We start from the raw sequence: 20,329 nt of genomic DNA on the forward strand, positions 1-20,329 counted from the left end.
TCTATGATCTTACTTTAACTGATCTGGCACTATAAGCCTTGGCCACAGGGAATAGCTACATCTTCTCTGCTCTGAGGCCATCCATGGTGGATGTTTCCAGCCCACCCATGAAACTGATGGATCACAGAACCAAATAAAACCACTTCTAACCCATCTTTCAACAGCTGAACTTTGGCTCTTGCACTCACCTCCATTGCAATGGATTTCTGAACTCTTTGGAGGAAACCAGGTTTAGCAGAGAAATTTGTGCATGACTGGCTCCATCTGATTTTAAAAATAAAAGTTTCAGCCAGTCTGAGTCCCAGCTACTCGACTTCTGATCCAGCTTCCTGGTAATGCATCCTGGAAAGTAGCAGATGATGGCTCAAGTTTTTGTTGCCTGCCACCTATGTGGGATACCCAGATGGAGTTGATATAGGATGTAGGCATTCCAAGTTGTGGCTTAACCCCTCAGCATACCACAAGGCCTTGCCCTTGTGCTCTTTTATTTATCTTTTTTCATTATTGATTTCTAATTGAAATGTGGACATTTGTCTATTATGACATTGTAAATCTTATTTAAACCTCTTTTAGCTGGCTTTCTCTGACACTACTCTGGAGTAGAGGGTATGGTGGGAGGGGGGAGTGTGCCATTTTGTTAGGCACACCAGGATTAGAAATTCAGGTTTCTGCACTCTCCACTGACACCTGATAGGGTATCGCTCCTTACTATTAGGTATGAATGGGAGTTCTGGCTCCATAATAACCTTCTTTGGAAACCTCCCTGGTTAAAAGATAGGAGAGTTGTTCACTTACCCTCCATATATACCACAAAGCAGGAGATGGCTGTGTTTAAGCTAAGAAGTGTTGAAGGTCTGACTGTACTACACCTGTGACACTGACCCAGCAGGTGATTTGAGGAACACCTTTTCATACTGAGTTAGGAGATGAAAAATCCAGGTTCTCCACATGAATCCAGAAGCCCACTTAATTGAGAGCTCAAATGACAATCCTGGTTCCATTCCATTCCGTCTTCCTGAATTACCCTGGCAGGGGCACTGGGGCTACTGCTATTGCTTGTTGACAGTAGAAATCCAGGGTATTTACAGAGCCTCAATAGCATGGGTATGTGACATCTTTTTCCGGGGGTCTTTGGCTGGAGTAGATCAGTTTCCCCACAGCCTCACCAACAGAGTGTATTGTCAAGTGTTGTTTTTTTTTGTCAATCTAATAAGTACAAATGGCTTATCAGTATATTTTATTTTTTTCTTAGTATGACTGAATTGTAACTAACATCTTCTCAACATGTTTAAAAGACATTTTAACTTTCTGATCCATCATCTGTGGTGGGACTGCCACCAAGATGCAGATTTTCATAAAAACTGTTACGGGGAAGACCATCTCACTTGAACTTGAACCCTCGGATACAAAAGAAAATGTAAAGGTTGAGATCCAAGATAAGGATGGAATTCCTCCTGATCAGCAAATATTGATTTTTGCTGGCAAGCAATGGGAAGATGGAAGAACTGCATCTGACTACAACATTCAAAAGGAGGATAATCTTCATCATGGTGCTGTTACGGAAGAAGTCTTAGACCACACCCAGGAAGTACTTAGAGTGCTGTAAGGTGGAGGACAAGGGTTGTCCTGAGTGCTGTAAGGTTTGAGAGAATGGCAGAACTGGTCGGGAGTGCCCTTCTGATGAATGCGTTTATGGCCAGTCACTTTAACAGACATTATTGTGGCAAATGTTTTCTAACTTACTGTTTTGACAAACCAAAAGACAGGTTGGCACTGAGACTTTCTAATAACAGCCCCTTTTAATTGTTATATGGAAGACTCTTCTTAAACTCAGGCATCTTTTTGAATGAGATACCCAGGATCAGATAAAATCTATTATCAATTTAGGTCAGGTAAAAAGTCTCTGACAGAGTATTCCAAGAGAATATCCCCAGTGTCAGATTGCAAAAATCACGGAGTGCCTGCCTGTCTCCCCAGGAAATAGAGTTTTCTTATATAGTTGTAAAGAAAGTTACCCTGCCAATCAATTATTTTCCTAGATTGTGTTGAGGAATGTTCTCTTTTTACCCAAGTTTCTTAGGGTTTTCATCATGAAAGCTGTTGTATTTAATCAAATGGTTTCTCTGCATCTATTGAGATAATTGTGGCTTTTGTTTTTCTGTTAATGCGATGTACCACACTGGTTTGCAAATGTAGAACCACCCCTGCATACCAGGGATAAATCCCATTTGGTCTGGGAAAATAATCTTTCTGATGTGTTGTTGGATATGATTGGCCAGAATTTGTTGAGGATTTTTGTGTCTGTGCTCATCAGGGAATTTGGTCTATGGTTCTCTTTCTCTGTTGCATATTTTTCAGGTTTAGGAATTAAGGTGATGCTGGCTTCATAGAATTTGCGAGGATTCCTTCCTTTTCAATTGTTTTGAATAGCTTGAGAAGAATTGGAGTTAGTTCTTCTTTAAATGCCTGGTAGAATTCAGCAGTAAAACCATCTGGTCCGGGATTTTCTTTGTTGGGAGGGACTTTATTACTGATTCAATCTGACTTGCTTATGGGTCTGCTTAGGTTTTCTATGTCTTCATTGATCAATCTAAGTAGGCTGTAAGTGTCCAGGAATCTATCTATTTCTTCTAGGTTTCCCAGTTTGTTGGCATACAGCACTTTGTAGCACTCTTTGATTCTTTTTATTTCTGTGGTGTCTGTTTTACATTTCCTTTTTCATCTCTAATTTTATTAATTTGAGTCTTCTTTCTCCTTTTTTTGTTTAGTTTAGAAAATGGTGTGTCAATTTTGTTTATGTTGTCAAAAAAACAGATCTTTGTTTTGCTGATCTTTTGTATCTTTTTAGTTTCAATTTGTTTATTTTATTCCCTAATTTTAATTAATGTTTTGCTGTTGTTTTTATGGGTCCTTGAGATGCAATGATAGCTCATTTATTTGGTGCCTGTCCAATTTCTTGATATTGGCACCAATTGCCATAAACCATCTTCTTTACACTGCCTTTGCTGTATCCCATTAGTTTTGATATGTTGTAGTGTCTTCTTCATGTGTATGCAGAATTTTTCTGATGTCTCTTTTGAATTCTTCAATGCTTCACTGTTCATTCAGGAGCAGATTGTTCAGTCTCCATGTGTTTGTATATGTTTACAGATTCCTGAGTTTCGGATTTTCATTGTGGTCTGAGAGATGCATGGTATGATTTTTGAATTTTTTGAATTTGCTGAGACTTGCTTTGTCAGTCTTAGAGAAACTTCCATCTACTGGGGCAAAGTATGTGTATTCTTCAGCTGTAGGATGGAATGTTTTGTTGATATTTTTTAGGTCCATTTGGTTTAAAGTTTCAGTTAACTCTGATGTTTTCCTGCTTATTTTCTGTCTGGTTGATCTGTCCATGCTGAAAGTGGGGTACTGAAGTCCCCTATTACTATTGAATTTGATTCTACATCTCCCTTTAGATCCCATAACATTTCTTTTAAATAGCCATGTGCCTTGTAAATAGATGCATACACGTTCATAATAGTAACATCTTCCTGTTGATCCCTTAATAATTACATAGTACCCTTTGTTGTCTCTCTTAACAGTTTTTGTGTTAAAATCTATTTTGTCTGATATTAGGATGGCTACATACACTCTTTTTTATGCTTCTGTATACAGAGATTTTAATAGGCTATTACAGGTAAAAAACTTTCCCCAACAAGTATAAATTACATCAGTACATATACATTTACTATTTTAAGAAAAATGAAATATATAACATCTGCTCACAAAACCATAAATTCTTTAATCTGTTCCATAAAATGCTGAGAATCATCAAACATATTAAAACAAAGATAATAGGCCAGCACCACGCCTCACTAGGCTAATCCTCCACCTGTGGCACCAATACCCTGGGTTCTAGTTCCGGTTGGGGTGCCAAATTCTGTCCCGGTTGCTCCTCTTCCACTCCAGCTCTCTGCTGTGGCCTGGGAAGGCAGTGGAGGACAGCCCAAGTGCTTGGGCCCTGCACCCGCATGGGAGACCAGGAGGAAACATCTGGCTCCTGGCTTTGGATCGGTGCATCACGCCGGCCATAGCGGCCATTTGCGGGGTGAACCAATGGAAGGAAGACCTTTCTCTCTGTCTCTGTCTCTCTCTCTCACCGTCTAACTCTGCCTGTCAAAGACAAAACCAACCAACCAAACAAACAAAAAAACAAATATAATAATAGTTCAAAGGAAAATACTAGATATATTTAAAGCAAATGATTCAAAAATGTTAAACTATTCTAAAAATCTGGCCAATCATATGTACTTACATCTGTTCCAGAGAGTCTCTATAAAATTGTAGTGTTCCTTTAGCTATTTAACTTTTTTGAAGGTTTTTATTTAGTGAATACAAATTTCATATGTACTGCTTTTAGGGACATAGTGTTTCTTCTCCCCATTCCCGCCCTCCCATCCCCACTCCTGTCCCACCTCCTACTCCCTCTCCCATTCCATTTTCCACTAAAACTCGTTTCTAATTGACTTTATATACAGAAAACCAAGGAGTGATTTCAATTATTTGCACCCACACAGACACACAAAGTATAAAGTACAGTCTGAATTCAAGTTTTACTATTAATTCTCATAGTACAACTAATTAAGCGCAGAGGTCCAGCAAGGGGAGCAAGTGCACAGTGACTCCTGTTGTTGATTTAACAACTGACACTCTTATTTATGACAACAGTGATCACCCAAGGCTCTTGACATGAGCAGCCAAGGCTATGGAAGCCTTTTGAGTTCACAAATTCCGTTAGTTTTTAGACAGGGCCATATGCAATGTGAAAGTTCTCTCCTCCCTTCAGAAAAAAGTACATCCTTTTTTGATGGCTCCTTCTTTTGACTGGGGTCTCACTTACAGAAGTCCTTCATGTAGAACTGTTTCTGCCACTATGTCTTGGCTTTCCATGCCTGAAATGCTCTCATGCTGTTTTCAGTCGGGCCTTAGGGGCTGATTCTGAGGTCAGAGTTCTGTTTAGGGTGTTTGTTATTCTATGAGTCTGCTGTGTGGACTGCTTCCCATGTTGGAAATTTCTCTCCTTTGTAATTATATCTATTCTTATTACCAGGCACTTGGTCTTATTTATGTGATCCCTTTGACTGCTGGTCCTATGTATATGATCAATTGCATACTTAATATGATCACTTTATTACATAAGATGGGATTAGCGCCACCCAGGTAAATGGGATTTGGTGTTCCCTGGCAAGTTTTTAGCTTAACCCTTAAGGGTAAGTCTGTGGGAATGTGTGCTGATCTGTACAGCTCCTCCCTTTCTCATTCACATTCTTATTTTTGACTGGGATCTATTTTCAACTAACTTAATACATCTATGATTAATTCTATGTTAAATAAGGAGTTCAGCAAAAGGTATTTAGTAGAGAAGAAAAAAAGAATAAAAATAGATAAAGTGAAATAATAAAGTGTTCCTCAACAGTCAAGACAAGGGCTGTTTAAGTCGTTGCTTCTCATAGTGTCTGTTTCACTTCTACAGGTTTCCTTTTAGGTGCTCTGTTAGTTGTCACAGATCAGGGAGAAGACATGATATTTGTCCTTTTGGGACTGGCTTATTTTACTAAGTATGATATTTTCCAGGTTCATCCATTTAGCTGTAAATTACCTTTTTTGTTTTATCTGCTGTGTAGTATTCCATAGAGTACATATCCCATGGTTTCTTTATCCAGTCTTCTGTTGATGGGCATTTAGGTTGATTCCATGTCTTGGCTATTGTGAATTGAGTTGCAATAAACAGAGAGGTGCAGATTTCCTTTTTATTTACTGATTTCATTTCCTTTGGGTTAATTCTGAGGAGTGGGATGGATGGGTTGTATGGTAGGGCATATTCAGATTTCTGAGCTATCTCCAAACTGTCTTCCATAGTGGTTTTACCAGTTTGCATTCCCACCAACAGTGGATTAGGGTACATTTTTTACCTGCATGCTCGCCAGCATTTGTTGTTTGTTGATTTTTTCTGTATAAAAGCCATTCTAACTGGGGTGAGGTGAAACATCACCGTGGTTTTGATTTGCATTTCCCTGATGGTTAGTGATCCTGAACATTTTTTCATGTGTCTGTAGGCAGGCCATTTGGATTTCCTCTTTTGAAAAATGTTTAAGTCCTTGGTCCATCTCTTAACTGGGTTGTTTTGTTTTGTTGTGGTGGAGTTTCTTGATCTCTTTTTAGATTCTGCTTATTAACCCTTTATCAGTTGCATAGTTTACATTTTTTCCCATTCTGTCAGTTGCAAATAGATGTGTTTTGCTTTTAAATCCATTAGCCAGTCTCTGTCTTTGACTGGAGAATTGAAGTCATTTACATTCAAGGTGACTTTTAATAAGTAATGATTTGCCCTGCCATTTTTCCATAAATATTTCTATTTTTTAATTTGGATTTCTTTTGTACTTTTACTGGGAGATTTTCTGCCTTTACCTTCTGTCGTAGTGATGACCACATTTCTGTGTTGCTGTATATAGCATATCATTAAACATCTTTGCAGTGCTGGATGGGCGGGAGGCAATCTGTTTGTTATGGAATGTCTTTATTTCACCTTCATTCATAAATGATAGTTTTGCAGGGTACAATATTCTGGGTTGACAGTTTTTTTTTTCTCTGAACACTTGGACTATATCTCGCCATTCTCTCCTAGCCTGTATGGTTTCTGATGAGAAATCCACTGATTCTAATTGGAGATCCTCTGAAAGTAATCTGGCATTTCTCTCCTGCACATGTTTTACAGTGGAGAGTTTGATTACAATGGGTCATGGTGAAGATCTTTTCTGGTCATGTCTATTAGGAGTTCTGTGTGCTTCCCGTACTTGCGTGCCCATTTCCTTTCTCTAAGTTAAGGAACTTTTTCTGTTATTACTCCACTGAAAAGGCCTTCTAATCCTTTCTCTCTTTCCATGCCTTCAGGAACTCTTAGAACCTGTATGTTGGGTTGTTTGATAGTATCCTGTATATCCCCAAGAGTGTTTTTGTAGTTTTTTAATTTCTTCTTGATTTTGGTCTGACTACATAATTTCTTGTCATTTGTCTTCTATGTCAGATATTCTTTCTTCTGCTTCACCAATTCTGTTGTAAAGGCTTTTCTCTGCATTTTTGTTTTATGAATTTCTTCATTTCTAATATTGAATTTTTATTTCTCTTTAAGATCTCAATTTCATGGGAGAAAGTTTCTTTTATGTCATGTACAGATTTCATTATTTCATACATTTGCTTCTGATTATTTCTAAGGAATCCTAGAGTCAATGTTTTGAATTCCATTACTGGCTTTTCTTCAATCTATTTGTCTTTACAATTTAATATAGAACTGTTGTATTCTTTTGGGTGTACAATTTTGTGTTCTTTATTCTTCTTTCTTGAATTGGTAAGTTTGTTATTTGGCATTTGTGGAGATGCTCATTGGTCCACCCCCCATTTTTTTTTTTGCCCTTGTGGCTTTATCTTTGGACTACTTCTCTGTGGTTTAGTGGAGTGCCTACTTTTTCAGTGAATACCTAGAGGCTTGTGGTGGGTGTGACCAAGGAACTCTGTTCAGTGCTCCAGGTGAAGTGAGTTTAAGCTGACATCCAGGTTGGGCATGTTAAATCTCACAAATTTTTTTATCATAAGGGAGGTTTGTTCTGCTCTGTTGGCACAGACTCAGCTAACCTCCTCTCCTCAAAAGACACCAGTGCCTGGGCACTATCCCCCTATCCCCAGTGTTATAATATTCATTTGCCCTGCCACAAGGATGACACAACTTATCTGTACAGTGCTTGGTGTAAGCATAGATTCCCCAGCAATGCCCCTTACCACAGAGATTGGGAGCCCTGAGCTTATGGAGCCTCCCACAGTGACTGCCCAAAGTCCCAGCCACACCTTGAGATCTCCCACGCAGCCTCAGTGTTTCCACAGTCCTGCACCCTCAGTGCTTCCACATTCCTGGCACACAAGCCTTCCACAGTCATGAGCACCCAGTCCCATCAGTTCTCGCTGCCAGACTCAGGAGTCTCCACTTGGCTGGTTGCTAGATGCAGACATGAGTTAGCACAGCTATTATGTGTGTCAAAAACAGTGCCCACTCTCTATCAAGGTGTTACAGGATGATGATGCAGGGTGATCTGGGAGAGAGAGACATGTCTCACCCTTTTTTTCTCTCCAGTTTGGCAGGTACACTATACCCCACAGAGCTCCAAGCTGGATTCCCTCCAGGCTCTTCCTGCAGCTTTACTGCCATTCTTGGGCTTCTGCAGCATGTCTCACCTCACTCTCCAAAGCTGATGTGGAGACTCTTGGCTGCTGGGATCCTGAGTTGTGCATGTTCACACCCTCCATGTAAGGTCCACTGTGTCTCTCTGATTTGTGTGGAGTTTCCTCTGCCATTTTCTCCTTAACTCTTCCCTGAGACTGCACTCTCTCCACTTTTTTAAACTATCTTCTCTTACACCAGAGCAGTAAACCCCACCCTATTCTACCATCTTCATCCTCAAGTTACTTTTCAAAACGTAATAATACAACTAAAGTATCTGCTTTTGTTATATTATAGCTGTGGCACCTTCTAGGTGATATCTTTTTCCTGCCACAATTCCTGATTGTTCCAGGAAGCTGCCTTTGGCTGGAAAACTCCTTGGTGACTTCTTCTACTATAGCAGAAGAAAACCCTTCTACATCTTAAAGTTATTTAAAGAAACCTGTTCATTTTATTAGGCAACTTTTTTTATTCTATAGGCTCAATTCTACAGCAACTATGCAAGTTTTTAAATTCTCTGAAATGGTCGTGGACAACCAACTGGCTGCAAAAAATCCTACAGGTAGAGCAAGGTTCACTATATAGTATAACTAAAAGAATGTGCCACCTTTACTTTATCACAAGGATTTATACTCAAGGTAAATTGTTCTAGAATTTTGGTAAGGAAAAGCCTACCCGCTTCCACCATCTGAGAAGTGATAGAAAAAGTACTTTCCTAATAGGCACCCTACCTTTGATTTGTGTTTTTCCAAAGAATACTCGTTTCATTGTAATTCTCTGATTCATGAAAAAAAAAATCTCCAAATCAGTTGGCTAGTGATTTTCATTCTGAATATAGGCAGGAGAAATACTCTGATTGAATATTAAATGGATGTGGATGGTGTATCCTCTTCCTTAAGTATCTCATAAAGATTAAGGGAGAAAAAGTACTTAGGGTAGAATTACCTGGGGCCCAAGAACAAGGCAAGAAGTTGGGGAATAAGTGGGTCGGGATTTTCCCCATGGTCTGTCTAGCCCTGTATCCTAACTCTACCCTTTTACATGTAGTATAAACTAAATTCCATGTAGCACCCAAACCTACTCCAGGACCAAGAAGTAGGGGACACCATGAACATAAGAACACTGAGCTCATGTAGATACCATGAAACCTTCCAGAAGACATCACTTGCACTAAAGCCTATTGAAACTCAACCTTATTTCCATAATCCATAGGACTTTACCTTCTATCTCATAAAGTAGACTGTTTCACATGGAAGGGCCTTTAAGCCTTCAGTTCTGGTGTCTCCTCATGGGTAGCCTCTCCACACCCAATTTCTCCTCATGGGATACCAAATTAACTCATCAGCTCATAGTCTCACTTACAATAAATCTTAATCTCATTATTCGAGTTTACCTATATATCTATAGTCAATTCTTATCTCATGCAGGTGTAAGAACCTAGAGTAAAATGATGGGAAATACAATTCTACAATGACTGCTCTAAACATCCATTAAGACATAAACTAATACCAATTATGAATTGTTATGTGTAACTTCAAATAGTATCCACAAGGACCATTTATAAAGAGTTTTTACTTAGAAGTGAATTCTCAGTAGAAAAAAAATCATGTAAAATATTTCCAAAATTCCATAAATTTGTCTTTGAAGTACACCATTCAGTTCATTTTCATCATGTTATGGGAGCACGTTTTTGAGTTTTTTATATTCCAAGTTGTTACTCTCATAGAGATAAGAATTCAAAATGGAAGTATAATGGTATGGGATGATAGGAAGGCAACTAGATAGGTATGCTGAGCTGAAAGTCTCAAGAACCTATATGCAATTTTATCAACCTACATGTCAATCAAAACTCCTCTATACCAGGATGTAAAGGAAATCATGCTTCCTCATAGTAAACCATGGAAATATGTACATAAGGAACATGTAGAACTTGTGAAAATATCACAAAATTCCCAGGTGGCTATGTACCTGCAAAGGCACCACACACTACATCATAAAAGAAACCAATAGTTGAGAGGGGCTGGCTTTCACAATAGACCATGGCTAGAGGTACGGTTCAGGTGTCCTCTCTGTCTCCCCTCCACTACTGCATTCTTTAGGCACTCTTCTGCCCCACTGCTCACTCATGATAGGCATTTCTCTGTGTCAGTCAACCCATGCTCATGCATGTATGTGCATTCACTTTCTTGCCTTTTGAATAAATTCAGTACCATTCTGTACACATTAGACAGGTTGGCACTTAGAATTCTTGTATATGTTCCAGGCAAGAACCTGGAGTAAAATTCAAAACATGCTAGCACACATCATATGTCCTGAAAGGGGCATGCAATCCTGCAAGATGACTTCTACAAATACCTTCATTCCAAGGGCCCTTCTACTTTGTTAAGATCCACAGTTCATTCATTCCATCATTTTGCATCTTAAGACAATAAAAAGATATTTGAATAAATCTTGTGCCTCAACCATCCATGTTAGTGAACCACTCATGAGATACTATGCTGAGGTTGCATACCTGCGGCAGTAGACAACTGACTTATGAAGGCAGGATAGATAAATAACTAGGGTGGGTATCCATGCTATTTGGCATCTCTCTGCTTGAATTTCAATCTATAAGAATCTTCACTGGTAACTCCTATGTGAGGTCCTGGAATTAACTGACAGGTACCTGGCTCCTTGCTCTGTGCTTTGCAAATATACCAGTTTCTTCTACTACCCTGATATCAGTCATGAGCTTTCAACATGTCCTGTGAGCAGATCCAGGTCTCAGGGTTCTAAAAACACATCCATCTGTCGCTCCCCCTCTTCGTGGAGGAACGACACTAAGCCCTGCCTAGGCTTCATATCCGAGTCACGGCACCATTATGTCGCTCCCCCTCTTCATGGAGGAACGACACTAAGCCCCTGCCTAGGCTTCATATCCGAGTCACGGCACCATTATGTCGCTCCCCCTCTTCGCGGAGGAACGATACAGGACCCTGCGCTGTTCTTTCGTCTGCTCGGCCCTCCCCGGGTTTGCTGCTGGTTCTTCCCGGGTTGGCTACTGTCCCTTCCACCTCCGTGGAAGGGCAGTTCCCCCTGCCACATTCCCCACTTCCGCAGGGGAGCGGCACACCGCCGGCCGGCTCTCTTGGGGGCTGCACAGGTGTTCCCTCAGATGTTCCCCTTAGATGTTCCTGGTGCATGCCATCTCTCCTCCTTTATAGTCCTCCTCTGCCAATCCTAACTCGGCTGCCCACACGCCGAGTACGCTGCTCTCCTCCAATCAGGAGCAAGTCCTACAGTTTATTGGCTGAACTGGAGGCAGCTGTGTAGAAGCTGTTTTCTTCTCTCCCAGCGCCATATTGTGGGAGAGCAGATGCATAGAATAAGTCTTAATTCCAGTAACAGTCTAGTCCGAGTTGCTCCCCACACCATCTAGCTTCCAGAACAAGTTCTTCTGCATTGCAAATAAGCAGTTAAAAATATTTAGGACACCAAATGAGAAGTACATAAAATGCTAGGACTCTGAGAAGGTAGCAGTTATATTTTCCCAGCAAAAAAGTGTATAGCAGGGTGATGAATATTCTATATGAAAATATTACACACAGGAAAGTGAAGTTTGAGTGATATGCTGATGGAAGAGAATGATTCAGTGGATTGATCTAAGAGCATATATCTGAGTTGGAATTAGAAAAAAGTAATAGATAAGGGCAGGGCTTAGTTTAATTGGGAAAAATTAAGAGAGAAAGGAAAGATTCCTTAAACAAGGGGAGAGGAACTTCTTGATCATGGACACCATAAAACCCATAAACTCGTTTGGTCTGGCCCTGCCAAGGCAACTGCAGTTGAGACTTGACATTTAATACATTTGTAGCAGGCTCATTTTTATGTGGATAATTTAATATGACATGTGAATGATGTTATAAATATCCAAATGGCCCTTGGCAGAAAAGAAAGTTTTACATCCCTTTCTGAAACCATGGTATGTCTCTAGGACAGTATAAGTGTACAAGTAGAGTTGTAGAGCATTTAATGTGAGGAAATGAATTGGTTTATATTTCACAAGTACCACGGGCGGTGTGTTGGTGAACCCAGAGAGCAGAGCATATGAATAGTGATTCTAGGAAAGAGAAAGGTTAGATCAACATGTTTTTGGTGTTGAGTATGTAGGAGTTGTCTATGAAAACAAATGGCTACAAATGACTTCTAGTGGGTAGAGAAGAGAGATGCTGATAAACAGCAAATCGTGCATAGGGCAGCTTCCTGTGAACAACAATGGATTATTGAGCCCACAATGTCACTAAGCAGAAGACTGAGAATCTCAGGAATATTAAAGATGAGTTAGATGCAACCCCTGAAGTTGCAGTTTGAACTATATAATGAAGAATGGAACTGCTTTAGTTTTGTGGGGCATAAAGCAATGGGAGAGACATAACAGAGCTGTGAGATAATTAATTACGTGTTGGTTCCATCATATGTAACTTATGACAGGCTCATCCTATGCTTTTACTTGCATAAAATTAATATTGATTGGAAGGGATGTCTTACTGGCATTCCAGAAAGTCTGCTATGTAAGGTCAAAGAATGAGATATGGCTTCTGTTCTCAAGGGATTTATACAAGTGGCATAACTGCCTAAGTCATTATAGTTTAGACAGCATTTTATGGTCATAAGATATGATGAAACAACAAAAGAGCTCAAAATAGAGATTGAAAAATTTATGAACTGTGCTCTAAGAAAACATGAGGAAATGATATCTGAGCTGCAAAAACTCTTGAAAGGAGTGGAAGACAAATAAAGAATGATCACAGTAATCTATGCAAAACATTGGTGAAAGCACATCAAGTGACAAAAGCATCAGAATAAAAAATTAAGATGATACATAAGTGGCTAATGAATTTGAAAGAGGGGCTGGCATTGTGGTACAGTTAGTTAAGCTGTAACCTCCAGTACTGGCATCCCATATTACCTCTGTCACAGAAGCTCCAGTAAGGATCCAACTCCCTACTAATGTGCCTGGGAAAGCAGCAACCCACATTGGAGACCCAGATGGATTTCAAGGCTCCTGGCTTTGGCCTGGTCAACCCTTGGTCAAAGTGGCCATGTGGAGAATGAATCAGTGGATATAAGATAACACTCCCCTACCCGAGAGTCTTTCAGATAAATAATTTTTTCAAAAAATTTGAAAGAATCACCACAAATGACAGAGATAAACAGAAATAAAGATCAATGGATAAAATCAGTTTTATGTCTTTTGAGTCTATATTGAAGCTACTATTCAAAATTTAATAAAACAGATTAATAGAATAAAATTCTTTGATTTTTCTAGATCCAAACATGATACAGCACAATGTGCTAGTTATAAGTGCCTTGGATGTCAATGTTTGGAACAATGTTGAAGGTGAATTTTGGATGTCCACATTCTACATTAGAGTCTCTGGGATCAAATCTTAGCTCTGTTCCTGATTCCAGCTTTCTGTTAATATGTACCCTTGGGGAGCATCAGGTGATGGCTAAAGTCGTGGGGTCACTTTCACCCAATTGAGAAGCCCAGAATGTGTTTCAAAGCCCAGGCTTCAGCTTGACCCAGAGTTGGTAAATACGGGCACAGGAGGGGTAAAGCATATTTCAGTGTGCTCAAGGAGTGTGGTCAGATGTGCTCTCTCTCTTTTAAAATAAAATTAAATAAAAACAAATTTGTAAAACACATTTTGGCAAAAAAAATGTGTCTACCTTACTATGTCACTGGAGGCCTTCAAAAGGATTCTTTACTCTGCCTGGTCAGAACTCATAATTCATTCAGCCCAGTGTGAGTTTTATGGTTCCTGACTCACTACTTCCCAATTGTTATTTCTTCAGCCTCATGGAGCTTTACTATCTACATACTCCTCTAGATTGAAGACACAAAGTCAAATGGGCTCCGTGCACATTTCTGGGCTCACTCACTCTCTTACTCCTCTCTGGTATACCAGTCCATAATTTGTAGTTGTCTCAGACTTGATTCTCAACATATGTCTACTAAACGTAAGAATACTTCCATTCTCATACAGTCAAAACTCTTAGCAAAGCTACATGTGCCTACTGATCACTAAATATGCTAAAAGGATTGTGGAATTGTTTATAACATTTGAGTCATTGATATTCATGTAGCCATGTGTGGCTAGTGCACACTGTTATGGGCAGTGCTACTCTAGACTTTCTCCTTTTCTAAGTGTTAAATGGGTGTCGTGTTAAATGGGTGTCTGACTAAAGAATAGCAGGCAGCTATGTCCCAACATCAACTACGAGGCTGTTTTTCTCTAGGTCACAGGAATGCCTGAAGGCTCCATATCATGAGATGATATCATAGAGGAATGTGCAGATGGTAAGTCATGGGGTCTGGAGTCCCATTGAGCTATACAGCACAGAGGATGACAGAGGCATCACAGAAAAGCAGACTGAGAAACCACTCAGGGCAGCGGCACATTGGAGCAAGCATCAGAGTACTATGTCTAGAGCCTACAAACTGGATCATACTACCTAGGCTCCCAAAGTTTTGATAAAGTCAACCTTAACACAAGCTTATTAACTCACATGTCAACAAACATGTTTTAACATTGCAATAATTAACTCAGCAAACATTTAAATGTTTGATGTATTCAGCATATTTTCTAGGCACATACTGAGTTCAAAAATTAGTTCTCCATTTCAGTAGTTTATAAGCACATCTCTTATATTTTTTGAACCCATGATAAATATTTTAGACTCCAATAATGAAAGTATTTACAAAAGCTTCTGGAACATGGTGCTCAACAAGTGTTACTATTTTCATTTTTACCACGTGATCACTCATATGATGCAACTGGGTCTGGGGATGCTTTTACCTTAATGGGGGAAAAGAAATAAGTACATTTCTAAGTAAACAGACAAGGAAGTAGTAGGGGGTAGAACTGCTATGGGTACAGCATACAAACAGGTTAAGATGGGGATTAGAGCCCTAAGTTGTCTTTTTGTAGGAGGTGATCACAGGATGAGGCACAGCACATTAGGTAAGTAATTTGGAAAGGCACAAAAGGGGCAAGACCATGGCTCAAGCAGCTTCAGTACCAGGGTAGGTGTCTAGAAGCTGGACAACATAGTTAAGTGCCTGAAGACACAGAGGATGGCAATGGTGTGCCATGCGGACACCACTGCCTGGAGATAGCATGGACTGCTACTACCCAGAGTTGGCACTGGCATTCCAGTTCCCAGAGCAAGCAGAGAAGCCACTGCCCAGAGATGGCAGAAGGCCTGGCACCCATACACATGGGCTGTTAGTCAAGAGGAGGACAATTCATTAGTCCTTGGCCTGATATACCTGCTTCATGATGGCAGACTCTTTTCTCTCAAACAGATTTGGTAGCAGGCTAAAACCTGAGAAGCCATGCACATGAGTCAGCACCTGAACTGGGACACAGAACCCCAGAAGGGCAGTGCTATGCCATGTGGATACCATTGCCTGGAGGGCATTGCTGTGCCACTGCCCAGACATGGCAGAGAGACAGATGCCAGTTCCAGGGCACAGAAGGCCTGGGTCCACTTGGCTCGTGAGGATTTACAGAGAGGAACTTCTCAGCGTTGCAGAAAATCTACATCTCCATGGTTGAGCTTCTCCACAAGGGGAAGAGGTGATCTGGGAGGCAGCATGGAATAAGAAAAGCTTGGAACTGCAGTTTCTGCAGCGAAAATGCTTCTTTTAACCCTAGCCATTGTGGATACTTCAGGAATTACAGAGGCCACACCATAGTACAGATGTTAGATGCACATGTCACTTAAAATGGGCATTGCAAAAGTTGAACTTGTTGTAACTGTCTCTCCCCCTCTTCACGGAGGAACGACACAGGACCCTGCATTGTTCTTTTGTCTGCTCGGCCCTCCCCGGGTTTGCTGCTGGTTCTTCCCGGGTTGGCTACCGTCCCTTCCACCTCCGTGGAAGGGCGGTTCCCCCTGCCACTTTCCCCACTTCCGCGGGGGAGCGGCACACCGCCGGCCGGCTCTCTCGGGGGCTGCTCAGATGTTCCTCAGGTGTTCCCCTTAGATGTTCCTGGTGCATGTTGTCTCTCTCCTCCTTTATAGTCCTCTTCCACCAATCCCAACTCTGCTACCCACACGCTGAGTACGCTGCTCTCCTCCAATCAGGAGCGGGATCAGCTCCTGCAGGTTACTGGTTGAACTGGAGGCAACTGTGTAGAAGCTGTCTACTCCTCTCCCAGCGCCATATTGTGGGAGAGCAGATGCATAGAATAAGTCTTAATTCCAGTAACTTAGTCTAGTCGGAGTTGCTCCCCACAGTAACTATGCTTTACAATTATTTATATATTTTGCAGCATTGTTGTTTACTACATTCCCATTTCTTTTAAACAAACTCATGTTTTTTCCTCACACTTTTTTTTTGCTTGAACGCTAGGGAGCATTTGGCTAGTATATTCCAAGCCTGAGTACTCCCAATTCTCCTTACTGTTTACTCAACAGTACTGAAACATCAGCAGCTGCTTATCTCACCTGAGACTTATATGGAGATCCAAACTCACCACCCACTCACCTTGGATCACCTATTGGAGCCTCACTTGGCAGCTGAAATCAGGCTCATTCTGCACCATCTCAGCAACAGGTCCAGCCATTCACTTTCCTATTAGAAGCCCTGGAGCTTTGCTGGTGCTTTCCTCCCTCCCTAAACACACAAGGAGTCTCCCATTTCAGGTTGCTTCACTGAGAAAGACTCCATCACAAATAAGAAACATCCCCAAATGTACTCACTTATTTCCACCCTCTCAGTGCCTCTATCTGCTTCTCATCAACCCTCACTAGTGCCTGGATTGATTTATGGCCTCCCAGAAACATTCCTTCTAACTCATTCCTCCTGTAAAACACAGCCAGATAGAGCTATGCTGAAAGGCCAAATGTATCATGTCAAACACTTCAGTGGCTCCGAGTGTCTGAGTTGAAGTTGAAATCTATCAGTGCACAGTACTGGGTCCGGCTCTGCTCCTACCTAGATCCATTTATACTTCCTTTTCTTTTTCCCACAAACTGGACTTTATCAATAAAGATTCTAGTGACTAGTGTGTGTCAGCCAGTGCTAAGTTCTTCCACAGCTACCCCTTTCACTCTGCCATTTCTAAATAAGCAGAATTTCATTAGTATATCATGATATTCCCCACTCAATTACCTCCAAAAACACTGTTCCTTCTTCCAGAAATTTCTTCAACTTCTGTCTCCTCAACTCTGGTCCACACAGACTGGTTCACAGAGCAACTGCAATGTCATCATTTTGCTGAATAGCAAAGCTAGTTTACTTTTTTTTTTTTTTTTTTTTTTTACAGGCAGAGTTAGACAGTGAGAGAAAGGTCTTCCTTTTTCCATTGGTTCACCCCCCAAGTGGCCACTAAGGTCGGTGCACTGCATCAATCTGAAGCCAGGAGCCAGGTGCTTCCTCCTGGTCTCCCATGCGGGTGCAGGGCCCAAGCACCTGGGCCATCCTCCACTGCACTCCCGGGCCACAGCAGAGAGATGGACTGGAAGAGGAACAACTGAAACATAACCGGTGCCCCAACCGGGACTAGAGCCTGGAGTGCTGGCGCTGCAGGCAGAGGATTAGCCTAGTGAGCTGCGGCGCCTGCCAGCTAAGCTAGTTTCTTATGAGCTCCCATTCACTAATTTCAGGAAAACAAATGAATGTCCAATTATTGAAGGTTGGTCCATTCCAATCATTCAAATAACCTCTGCAGGCACCAGAGTGGATAGTGCCTCTCCAGACTGGGGGTTTGGAGAGCCTTACTCAGCTTGGTTCCATGACAACCAGTTCAAGACCTATCATGGGCCAGAAGGTAATGATTAATTGTGGGTGCATTAAGGTGAGTCTTAGAGAAGGAAGAGAGCTAGTGTTTCAGTGTGTACTGTCATGCTATTTTTCTCTAGCTCACACAAACACAAGAGCTCATATCTTGTCACAATAACCTAAAATACGTGCAGATAGCATTCTCCTCAGCCTTGAAATCTCAGTGAGATAGAGGATAGAGCAACAGAAGCATCTTTTTTTTGTGGGAGGGGGGCTAGTGTGGCTACCAGCAGACATCAGAGTTCTGTACTTTGATGATGCTGGAAACTGGACACGTAGTAACCAAGTTCGGAAGCCACAGATACCCTGTTACTTCCAATTTATTAACTCCCATGTTGACAGGCAAGTTCCTAATGGCCATAAAATGACATTCATTCATTCATCAAAAATTGAGATGTTGATTTTATAAGCACAGGTTCTGAAATCAAAATTGCTGAAATCATATCCTAGTTCTGTAACTCATTAACTTGTCACTTTGAACAGATTTGGAACCTAAGAATAAAAGACATTATGAGAATTGAAAATAATTCAAGCGCGAAACAAAAAGCAGGGGCGGAGCCAAGATGGTGGAATAGTGAGGGCACACACCGATAGTCCGGGAAAAGATAGTTTAATAAAAGTGGAGTTACAGTAGCCTCAGGAAAAGGATCAGGGAAAAATTGCAGAGGAAACTCTTCCGAATCTAGTGGCTGTGACTCGGAGGACCTACAGGGAGAGCAAGGTCACCCACCGCGTGGAAACCGAGCCGCGGGAGCTGCTGGAGCTGCTGGAGCTGCTGGAGCCGCTGGAGCTGCTGGACCCGCCAGAGCTACAGAGTCTGCATGCCAGCGCTGGAAAGGGAGGTGAGAAAAAAACCTCTCTGTAACCCGAGACATTGGCAGGGAAAGGCAGAAAGAGCCTGCAGAGAAGGAGGCCTGAAACCCCATTGGGGAAAGTTCACCAGGCTAGCTGGAGGAGAGAAAAAAAATTGAATAAATAAGGGGAAACGGCATGGACATTTAGCCTCTCTCTCCATTCACCTTACAAAGCCAAGCAAGACAAAGGGCAGGCGCCATTTTACCTAAGTAAAGCGGTGCATGCAATTTTGCATATGTAAAGCGGGTGCCCCTCATTAGCCAAGCAGAAAAACCTGACTCTGGTAAGCAAACGAATACCCACAGGGGCCAGATTTCATACATCAACTACTCTCAATTCCACTCAACTGTGTGGACTTACTTCCCAACTGAGTCAAAAAAAAAAAAAAAAAGAGAGAGAGAGAGAGAGAGAGAAAGCAAGCAAGAGAACAATTAGGGTGAATCACCTTTGGCACACCCTTAACCCTGTAGAACCAGAGCTCTCTGGCCACACCCATCACAGCCTCTAAGGATCCAGCAAAAGCAAACAGTCCTCTTAATCTACAGTCACAGTAGAATGAGAAAAAAAACAAATAATATCTCAAATATGCCAAACAAACTCAAAAGCCGAGGTAACAAGAACAAAGAAGACACTATGACGCCCCCAAGTGAAATAGACACCCCAATTCAAGATTATGAAGATGATGAGATAGAAGAAATGCAAGAAGTGGATCTCAAAAAATTGATAAGAACATTAAGAAGTTCTCAAAAACAAATTCTCGAAATACAGAAATACTTAATGGACAAGATAGAAAATCTCTCTCGCGAAAATGAAATATTAAGGAGGAATCAAAATTAAATGAAACAACTAGTAGAAAATAAAACTGTGATAGTGACAAGAAATCATAATGAAATGAAGAATTCAATAGATCAAATGAAAAACACATTAGAGAGCCTTAAAAACAGAATGGGTGAAGCAGAAGAGAGAATATCAGACTTAGAAGACAGAGCACAGGAAAATATGCAGTCAAACCAAAGAAAAGAAGAGGAAATTAGAAATCTAAAACATATTGTCGGGAATCTTCAGGATACTATTAAAAAAAACAACATTCGGGTTCTAGGAGTTCCTGAAGGCATGGAGAGAGAGAAAGGATTAGAAGGCCTTTTTAGTGAGATATTAGCAGAAAATTTCCCAGGTTTGGAGAAAGACAGAGACATCCTAGTACAGGAAGCTCATAGAACCCCTAATAAACATGACCAAAAGAGAGCCTCACCACGACACGTGGTAATTGAACTCACCACAGTGAAACATAAAGAAAAGATCCTAAAATGTGCAAGAGAGAAACGTCAGATTACCCTCAGAGGATCTCCAATCAGACTCACAGCTGAGTTCTCATCAGAAACCCTACAAGC

The 20,329-nt window shown here is 41.1% G+C and overlaps 1 long non-coding RNA gene and 1 pseudogene across 1 annotated transcript in view; one reads left to right on the forward strand and one right to left on the reverse strand.

Moving 5' to 3' along the window:
• Nucleotides 1-20,329, reverse strand: part of LOC149123815 (uncharacterized) — a 127,861-nt gene that overhangs the window by 78,158 nt on the left and 29,374 nt on the right. The window lies entirely within an intron of this gene.
• LOC149123816 (ubiquitin-ribosomal protein eS31 fusion protein pseudogene) lies at nt 1,343-1,803 on the forward strand (annotated as a pseudogene).

Source organism: Oryctolagus cuniculus, chromosome 10, assembly GCF_051225735.1.
Source record: "Oryctolagus cuniculus isolate XC-2025 breed Fujian yellow rabbit chromosome 10, ASM5122573v1, whole genome shotgun sequence".
NCBI lineage: Eukaryota > Metazoa > Chordata > Mammalia > Lagomorpha > Leporidae > Oryctolagus > Oryctolagus cuniculus.